This window comes from Hyla sarda, chromosome 9, assembly GCF_029499605.1.
Source record: "Hyla sarda isolate aHylSar1 chromosome 9, aHylSar1.hap1, whole genome shotgun sequence".
Classification (NCBI taxonomy): domain Eukaryota; kingdom Metazoa; phylum Chordata; class Amphibia; order Anura; family Hylidae; genus Hyla; species Hyla sarda.
Genome location: NC_079197.1, coordinates 86,625,401 through 86,635,810, shown reverse-complemented (window position 1 = coordinate 86,635,810; position 10,410 = coordinate 86,625,401).

Sequence of the window (10,410 nt, the reverse complement as noted above, 5' to 3'; positions counted from 1 at the left end):
ACCCGTATTGCATCCTGTGAGGGGTTTAGTTTCCAAAATGGGGTCACCTGTGGGGGGGGAGAGGTTCTACTGTTCTGGCACCATGGGGGCTTTGTAAATGCACGTGGCCTTCAATTCCAGCCAAATTCTCTCTCCAAAAGCCCAATGGCGCTCATTCTCTTCTGAGCCCTGTAGTTCGCCAGTAGAGCACTTTATATCCACATATGGGGTATTTCTTTACTCAGATGAAATGGTGTTACATATTTTGGGGGGCTTTTTTTTTCCTATTACCCCTTGTGAAAATGAAAAGTATGGGGCAACATCATAAAGTTAGTGTAATTTTTTTTATTTTTTTACAATAACATGCTGGAGTAGGCCCCAACGTTACCTTTTCATAGGGGTAAAAGGAGAAAAAGCCCCCCAAAATTTGTTAGGCATTTTCTCCAGAGTACGGAAATACCCCATATGTTACCCTAAACTGTTGCCTTGAAATACGACAGAGTGCCATGCGTATTTGAGGCCTAAATTAGGGATTTGCATAGGGGTGGACATAGGGGTATTCTGTGCCAGTGATTCCCATACACGGTGCCTCCAGCTGTTTCAAAACACTCCCAGCATGCCTGGACAGTCAATGGCTGTCTGGCAATACTGGGAGTTGTTGTTTTGCAGCAGCTGGAGACTCCGTTTTGGAAACACTGCCGTACCAGATGTTTCTCATTTTTATTGGGGGGGGGGGGGGACTGTGTAGGGGTATGTGTATATGTAGTATTTTACCCTTTATTTTGTGTAGTGTAGTGTAGTGTTTTTAGGGTACATTCACACGGGCGGGGGTTCACAGTGAGTTTGAGCTGCAGCAGAAAATTTGTTGCATCTCAAACTTGCAGTAAGAAGCTCACTGTAAACCCCCGCTCGTGTGAATGTACCCTCTACATTCACATTGGGGGGCAAACCTCCAGCTGTCCTAAAACTACAACTCTCAGCATGCAGTGACAGCAGAAGGGCATGCTGGGACTTGTAGTTATGCAACAGCTGGAGGCATACTACTACAACTTTTAGCATGCCCTTTGGCTGTCCATGCATACTTGGGGTTGAAGTTATCGAACAGCTGGAGGCACACTGGTTACACTGAGAGTTTGTCACTTAACTCAGTGTGCTTCCTTCACAACCAGTGTGCAGCTGACACTCGAAGGGCATGCTGGGAGTTGTAGTTTTGCAACATGTGGAAGAGCACAGATTGGAGACCACTGTGGCCCTCCAGATGTTGCAAAACTTCAACTCCCAGCATGTACAGACAGCGAAAGGCTGCTGGGAGCTGTAGTTTGAAACTCCTAGAAGCAGCAGTGAAGATCACTTTACAGCGATCTTCACTGCTGCCTCTGATGCCGATGCCGACGCTGCCTCCTCCACTTGCCGGCCACTGGTTCCCAGTCCCTGCTGCCTGTGCCGGTCCTCAGGTTTGTCTCCCCCGCAACATTGGCCCACGCAGCTCTTGGGGTCCTTTTCCCGCGCTCTGTCCGGACTTCTTGGTGCGGGCAGAGCGGGTATCTGAACTTTCACCCCCCCAGTCAGCTGAGACACTGTGATTGGTCCACAGGGACCAATTACAGTGATCGCTGACCAGGACCATTCACAGATGGTCCTGGGGTGTGTTGCAGAACTTGTCTCCCGCCGGTAACAACGGAACTTCTGCCTGCTAACCCGTGCGATGCCGTGCGTCGCCGAGTTAACTGAATGACTTATATAAACGTCTGGATGCACAAACTAGCTGCATAACCTGACGTTTATATAAGTCATTCTACGGGAAGGGTTTAAAGAGTACGTGTCATCAAGTAAAACCTTTGCTATGCTATTCCTTATGTATAGTTTTGCCTATTTGCCATATATCTTCTTTTAAAAAAAATCTATATTTCCATCAGTTTTTTACCTTTTTAAAGTGGCCACTTGGGGTCTCTGTTCTATAGCATTCAGCAAGCCCCACATAGCCTTCGAACTTGTGCCGGACTGGCACAAGTCCAAACTCCGGAAGTTCAGGTGGGGCGCGACGTGAGTGCGACTCCGCACATTTCTCGCTCCCAGCTTATCAATCATGGCGGGAGTGAGTGCTGTGCGGCCAAAAAGCTCACAGGCAGTGAGCAGGCTTTAGAAGGACATAACTAAAGAAATACTGGGTGAAATTAAAAAAGGAAAAGTGCAGGGGACTCATAATGAAGAGGGGAACACACTAGGACGAGAACAAACCTTCTTTACTTTGTGATAGGTACTCTTAAAGTGGTTAATAAAAAAAATGAATTTCAACAATGCACTACACCTGCTTTGTCTCTGATCTGTGCATACTTTTCCATTGAATCAGTTGGTTACTTTAGCTGTTTTAGCTTAGAAAGGTTTCAAGGTTTGCCCCTTGAGAGACAAAAGGAAGCATGAGGTAGAAAACAATGAGGTAACAGCATGTAGCCTGAGGGCTCAGTGTTAGAACACACTTTTCACAATGAAGAATTGTATGTTCCAGATGTATTTGCATTCATAGACTTTGCAGCTAAAAAACAAAGACTATCCTTGTGTAAAATGTTTAATTCAAGTTATTTTCTATGCTAATGACCTCTATTTAGCAGTTCTCATTCCCTCAAAATTAGGACATATTTATTATTTAGGGTGATAAAGGATTACATAAAAGGACTCTGTCACCTCCGAATTGATCCTAGAGAACAGAAATCAGTAAATAGATAAAAAAAAAATCAGAATCTTTCATTTTGATATTTCTACTCCCTTGCATTCCCTTGCTATATTCCACACAAACACGGGAGTCCAAGGCCTCCTTTATATATATCAGGCGTCCGGCATTGTTTCCCTCTGGAGTGCATTGGAGGAAAACTGATAGAACTGATCGCAATCATTTGAATGGGACAGTTTACATTCATCCGGCGTCTCAGTTTGGACACAGGATGATTGGATTCCCCGGACCGGCACCGGACAGTGGAACGCATCTTGCGGCCTTCCCCTGTCTAGCGTCCAGAAACAGTGGACACCGGATGCTACACAACTGATGACAACTGATGCATGTTGTCATCAGTTGTGTCAAAATTTAGGCTAAGATTACATGCCGGACGCCAAACATATGTAATCCTAGCCTAAGTAGTTCTCTCTATATTCTTCAGTTTAGGACTCCACTCTATGCAATAGCATGCTCAGTTTGCAGGTTTAGGCCATGTATACCCCTAGTTTTTGGTTCTTGTTTTTCACAAAATAATTTTTTTTAGCTGTCCTTTACTCAAAAGGCGGCTATTTTAATTTTTTTAAATAATGGTCGGTAAAAAATACACTGGCTCAGATATATAAATCTGCCTAAAACCAGGACTGTCTAGTTTTGCCCATATGAAAGCTCAGCTGTGATAGGTTGCTGTGGGCAAAACCAGTTTTTTCTCATCCAGATTAATAAATCTGAGCCACTGTGTGCATTACCAGCCATTTTTCTATTGAGTTTTATAGAACTCATTAATTTTTTGTCTGACTTTTCAGTCATAAAATGGGCAAATAATGTTGTTGTTTTTTTTTTTTTGTGTGAACATATTCTTATGCTGTGTTTACACACAGTTTATGGCAGTTATTTACAGCCGTAAATTACTGGAAAAAATCTTTTTTGCAGTTTTTGCATAAAAAAATCTAAACATCTGAAGTTTTTATTGACTGAAAAAACTGGGTGACAAAAAGTATTCGACAAGGAAGACATTTTGGAAAATGCAAAGTTATTTTTTATTGATCCTTTAAACTTGTTTTATAATGTGAATGTATGAAGAAAAATATCTCGAAATTTAGCCAGCTACAATGGGGACATAGGGGGACATTTATCATTGTAAGTACACTGGTTTTCTGTTCTGTTATGTTGCACTTTTTTTTGCACAGCCATTTTTTGATAGAGCATTTTCATTTGTTTTTTAAGTTATGGTGGTTGGTGGATACTTTTTTTTAAGTGAATAGCAAGTTATCATGTGCGCTTTTTCAGAAATTGCGCACTAATTTTGCGCACGGCAGCATTATTTTGCACAAGCATACACCATTAAAGAAGACACACAGAAATTGTGCAAGAGCAAAGACTAAACCTAGCTCTGCAGCTCGCTGGTTTCTTTAATTGCGCAAAATTTATCAAGTCCCTTGCGCCATTTTGGTAAATTTTAAGCAGCAGTGACAAATTAAAAGAAGCAAACATGAACCTCACACCAACATTGATAAATGTCCCCCATAGACCACCAAATAGGGAACATTAGGAAAATTGCAAAGATTACTAGAATTACCTTTTTTTTATTTTATTTCAGATTAAGGTAACTGTTATCCCCTTGGGATGGAGATAGGAAGAGATAACTGAAATGACTTCTTTACTGTGCAAACAGATTAACATTATTCAAACAACTTTAAATTGCTGAAGACAATTGAAGGTAAACAGACCATTAAGTCCTGCTAACTACTCACTGTTTGTCCAGGATTAAAAGTGATATTTTGAGGTTAGGTCATTAGAATGAAAATGAAGATTTATGGGGTTGTTAAGGAGTCATTCAGTCTTGTCAAACATAAGCCAAGCTAGGACTGTGTTAGAACTCATACAAATAATTATTTGCATTTCGGCTTGTAACATAGTATGCGGTATGTGACTAGGGCCTGAAATGGGTTCACACCCTATTCATGAACCATGTGCTATACATTTCAAGGGTCATTGTCATATGGGTAAACTTTTGCTATATTGTCCAGACATGTCAAAAGTTTAGATCACACCAAGGCCCACTGCAATTGCAAGTCGTAGCCATGTAAAGTGCACAACAGTGTGCCTCACTCCCCTTCTGTTACTTAACCCCTTAAAGACAACGAATGTAAATGTAAGTCCTCATGCGCACCAGGGTGTACATTTTGATCCTGTTCATCACGCAAGCACTAGTGTTGCTCGCGAATATTCGCAATGCGAATTTTATTCGCGAGTATCGCATATTCGCGAATTCGCGAATATTCGTGAATATAGCACTATATATTCGTAATTACGAATATTCATTTTTTTTTTTTTTTTTTTCGCAGTACATATCACAGTGATCATCCCTCTCTGCTTCCAGCTTGTGTGGTGTAAAGAAGACTTTAATACTACTGTGCGAATTTTCGCATATGCGAAAATGTGCATATGCTAATTTTCGCATATGCGAATTTTCGCTTATGCTAATTTTTATATGTCATTTTTGTATATGTTAATTTTCGCATTTGCGCATTTTCGCTTATGCGAAAATAAAACGCGAATATTACGAATATGCGAATATTCGCGAATATATGACGAATATTCGTCCATATATTCGCGAATATTCGCGAATTCGAATATGGCCTATGCCGCTCAACACTAGCAAGCACCAGAGCAGTGCTCACATCATGCACAGCTGGTCCCGGCTGCTATCAGCAGCCAGGGACCCACCAGTAATGGCGGGCATCAGTAATCGCGCTGATGTCTGCCATTAACCCCACAGCACTGCCGATCATGGCATCTGCGGCAGTGCTGCGCTTTTCATGGCTGATCTGATTTGCCGCAGCACGGCCGCAGGGATCAGATCAGCCAAGATGGTGAACAGAGGTCCCCTCACCTGCTGCAGTCATTTTGGGGTATTCTTCTCTGGTCTGCCTTCCAGAAGACCATAGAAGAAGATCGCAGATAATATGCCTATTGTCACGATTCGGCTTACGGGTTGTGGATCCGCTGTGTCAGCGAGGGATTGGCGTGGACCGTGCTAGTGGACCGGTTCTAAGAGGCTACTGGTTTTCACCAGAGCCCGCCGCAAAGCGGGATGGTCTTGCTGCGGCAGTAGCAACCAGGTCGTATCCACTAGCAACGGCTCAACCTCGCTGACTGCTGAGAAGGCGTGGGACAGAAGGACTAGACAGAGGCAAGGTCAGACGTAGCAGAAGGTCGGGGGCAGGCGGCAAGGTTCGTAGTCAGGATGGATAGCAGAAGTTCAGGTACACAGGCTTTGGACACACTAAACGCTTTCACTGGCACAAGGCAACAAGATCCGGCAAGGGAGTGCAAGGGAGGAGATCAGATATAGCCAGGGAGCAGATGGAAGCCAATTAAGCTAATTGGGCCAGGCACCAATCATTGGTGCACTGGCCCTTTAAGTCTCAGAGAGCTGGCGCGCGCGCGCCCTGGAGAGCGGAGCCGCGCGCGCCAGCACAAGACAGCAGGGGACCGGGACGGGTAAGTGACCTGGGATGCGACTCGCGAGCGGGCGCGTCCCGCTGTGCGAATCGCATCCCCGACGGCCATGACAGTGCAGCGCTCCCGGTCAGCGGGACTGACCGGGGCGCTGCAGGGAGAAAGACGCCGTGAGCGCTCCGGGGAGGAGCGGGGACCCGGAGCGCTAGGCGTAACACCTATGCATAGCACTGAACAGTATTAGCAATCTAATTATTGTTATAAATAGTCCCCTATGGGAACTTTTTATGGGAACCGATTGCAGTGATGCCCGGTATTAACTCTTTACACACGTCGATAAAAGCTGATCGCCGCATCTAAAGTAAAAAAAAAAAGCATTCCCGGCAGCTCAGTCGGGCTGATTGGGACCACTGCGGTGAAACCGCGGTGTCCCAATCAGCTGTTGGGACATGAGGAGGGTCCCTGCCTGCCTCTTCATTGTCTGATCGCCAATTCACTGCTCCATGCCTGAGATCCAGGCAGGAGCAGTGGAGCGCTGATAACACTGATCAATGCTATGCTGATCAGTGTCTGCAATCAAGGCATTGCATGTTATAGCCCCCTATGGAGGCTATAACATTACAAAAATAAATGTGTAAAAAAAATTGTTAATTAGTGTGATTTAACCCCTTCCCTAATAAAAGTTTAACTCACCCCTCTTTTCCCATGAAAAAAAACCAATGTAAATAAAAATAAATATAAACATATCGCCGTGTGCATAAATGTCCAAACTATAAAAATACTATTTAAACAGCATGGTCAATGGCATACATGTAAAAAAAAATTCCAAAGTCCAAAATAGCATATTTTTGGTCACTTTTTATACCATCAAAATTTTTCTAAAAAGCTATCAAAAAGTCCGATCAAAACAAAAATGGTAACGATAAGGACTTCAGATCACAGCACAAAAATTGAGCACTCATACATCCCTGTATGCAGAAAAATATAAACGTTATAGGGGTCAGAAGAAGACATTTTTAAACGTATTAATTTTCGTGCATGTAGTTACAATTTTTTCCAGAAGTAACACAAAATCAAGCTTATAGAAGAAGGGTATCGTTTTAATTTTTTGGACTGACAGAATAAAGAGAAGGTGTCATTTTTACCGAAAAATGCACTGTGTAGAAACGGAAGCCCCCAAAAGTTACAAAATGGCGTTTTGTTTTAAATTTTGTCCCACAAATATTTTTTTTTTGTTTCACCGTAGATTTTGGGGTAAAATGACTGATATCATTTCAAAGTAGAATTGGTGGCACAAAAAACAATCCATCATATGGGTCTATAGGTGCAAAATTGAAAGGGTTATGATTTTTAAAAGGTAAGGAGGAAAAAACAGAAGTGCAGAAATGGAAAACGCTCAGTCCTTAAGGGGTTAAAAAATTTGAAAAAGACCCTTCCCCAATAAAAATTTCATTTGCCCCTTTTCCTTATTTTACAAAAATAAACTTAAAGGGGTTATCCAGGAAAAAACTTTTTTTTATATATCAACTAGCTCCAGAAAGTTAAAGGGTACCTTTCATCAAAAAAACTTTTGATATATTATAGATTAATGAATGCAGAATAACTTTCCAATAGAATGTTATTAAAAAATATGCTTCTTTCTATTTAATTTTTCCCTTTGAAAAAATGACCACTAGGGGTCTCCCTACCAGTCCTTTTTTATAGCTTTCAGACTTATGCTGGAGTCCTTAATCTCAGACTGCAGCTGGGACACAGACAAGCTCAACACTGCTCCATGGCAGTGAGCAGTGGTGAGTTTGTCTGTGTTCCGGCTGCAGTCGGAGATTTAGGACTCCTGCATGAGTCTGAAATCTATAAAAAAAAAAAAAAGGACTGGTAGGGAGACCCCTAGTGGTCATTTTTTCAAAGTGGAAAATTAAATAGAAAGAAGCATATTTTTTAATAACATGCAATTGTAAAGTTATTCTGCATACATTAATCTATAATATATCAAAAGTTTTTTTGATGACAGGTACCCAGATTTTTAAATTACTTTTATTAAAAAATCTTAATCCATTCAGTACTTATGAGCTGATGAAGTTGAGTTGTTCTTTTCTGTCTAAGTGCTCTCTGATGACACCTGTCTTGGGAAACACCAGTTTAGAAGCAAATCCCCATAGAAAACCTCTTTTACTCTGTGCAGTTCCTGAGACAAGCAGAGATGTCAGCAGAGAGCACTGTTGCCAGACAGAAAACAACAACTCAACTTCAGTAGCTGATAATTATTGAAAGGATTAAGGTTTTTTAATAGAAGTAATTTACAAATCTGTTTAACTTTCTTGAGCCAGTTGATATATAAAAAAATGCTTTTTCCTGGAATACCCCTTTAATCCCTTAAGGACCGAGCCCTTTTTCACCTTAAGGACCAGAGCATTTTTTGAACATCTGACCACTGTCATTTTAAACATTAATAACTCTGGAATGCTTTTAGTTATCATTCTGATTCCGAGAATGTTTTTTCGTGACATATTCTATTTTAACTTAGTGGTAACATTTTATGGTAACTTGCATCCTTTCTTGGTGAAAAATACCCAAATTTGATGAAAAAAATTAAAATTTTGCATTTTTCTAACTTTGAAGCTCTCTGCTTGTAAGGAAAATGGATATTCAAAATAAAAAAAATTTGGGTTCACATATACAATATGTCTACTTTATGATGGCATCATAAAATTTATGAGTTTTTACTTTTGGAAGACACCAGAGGGCTTCAAAGTTCAGCAGCAATTTTGAAATTTTTCACAAAATTTTCAAACTCACTATTTTTCAGGGACCAGTTCAGTTTTGAAGTGGATTTGAAGAGTCTTCATATTAGAAATACCCCATAAAAGACCCCATTATAAAAACTGCACCCCCCCCCCAAAGTATTCAAAATGACATTCAGTAAGTGTATTAACCCTTTAGGTGTTTCACAGGAATAGCAGCAATGTGAAGGAGAAAATTCAAAATCTTCATTTTTTACACTCGCATGTTCTTGTAGACCCAATTTTTTTATTTTTGCAAGGGGTAAAAAGGAGAAAATTTTTACTTGTATTTGAAACCCAATTTCTCTTGAGTAAGCACATACCTCATATGTCTGTTAATTGTTCAGTGGGCGCAGTAGAGGGCTCAGAAGGGAAGGAGTGACAAATGGTTTTTGGGGGGCATGTCACCTTTAGGAAGCCCCTATGGTGCCAGGACAGCAAAAAAAAACACATGGCATACCATTTTGGAAACTAGACCCCTCAGGGAACGTAACAAGGGGTAAAGTGAACCTTAATACCCTACAGGTGATTCACGACTTTTGCATAGGTAAAAAAAAAAATTTTTTTTTTCCTAAAATGCTTGGTTTACCAAAATGTTTACATTTTTAAAAAGGGTAATAGCAGAAAATACCCCCCAAAATTTGAAACCCAATTTCTCCCGATTCAGAAAACACCCCATATGGGGGTGAAAATTGCTCTGCTGGCGCACTACAGGTCTCAGAAGAGAAGGAGTCACATTTGGCTTTTTGAAAGCAAATTTTGCTCTGGGGGCATGTTGCATTTAGGAAGCCCCTATGGTGCCAGGACAGCAAAAAAAAAAAAAAACACATGGCATACCATTTTGGAAACTAGACCCCTCGGGGAACGTAACAAGGGGTAATGTGAACCTTAATACCCTACAGGTGTTTCACGACTTTTGCATATGTGGAAAAAAAATTTTTTTTTTACCTAAAATGCTTGGTTTCCCAAAATGTTTACATTTTTAAAAAGGGTAATAGCAGAAAAGACCCCCCAATATTTGAAGCCCAATTTCTCCCGAGTACGGCGATACCCCATATGTGGCCCTAAACTGTTGCCTTGAAATACGACAGGGCTCCAAAGTGAGAGCGCCATGCGTATTTGAGGTCTAAATTAGGGATTGCATAGGGGTGGACATAGGGGTATTCTAAGCCAGTGATTCCCAAACAGGGTGCCTCCAGCTGTTGTAAAACCCCCAGCATGCCTAGACAGTCAGTGGCTATCTGGCAATACTGGGAGTAGTTGTTTTGCAACAGCTGGAGGCTCCGTTCTGGAAACAGTGGCGTACCAAACGTTTTTCATTTTTATTGGGGAGGGGAGGGGGGCTGTGTAGGGGTATGTGTATATGTAGTGTTTTTTATTTTTCATTTTATTTTGTGTTAGTGTAGTGTAGTGTTTTTAGGGTACAGTTCACAGTAGTTTCTCGCTGGCAGCTTGAGCTGCGGCAGAAAATTTGCCGCA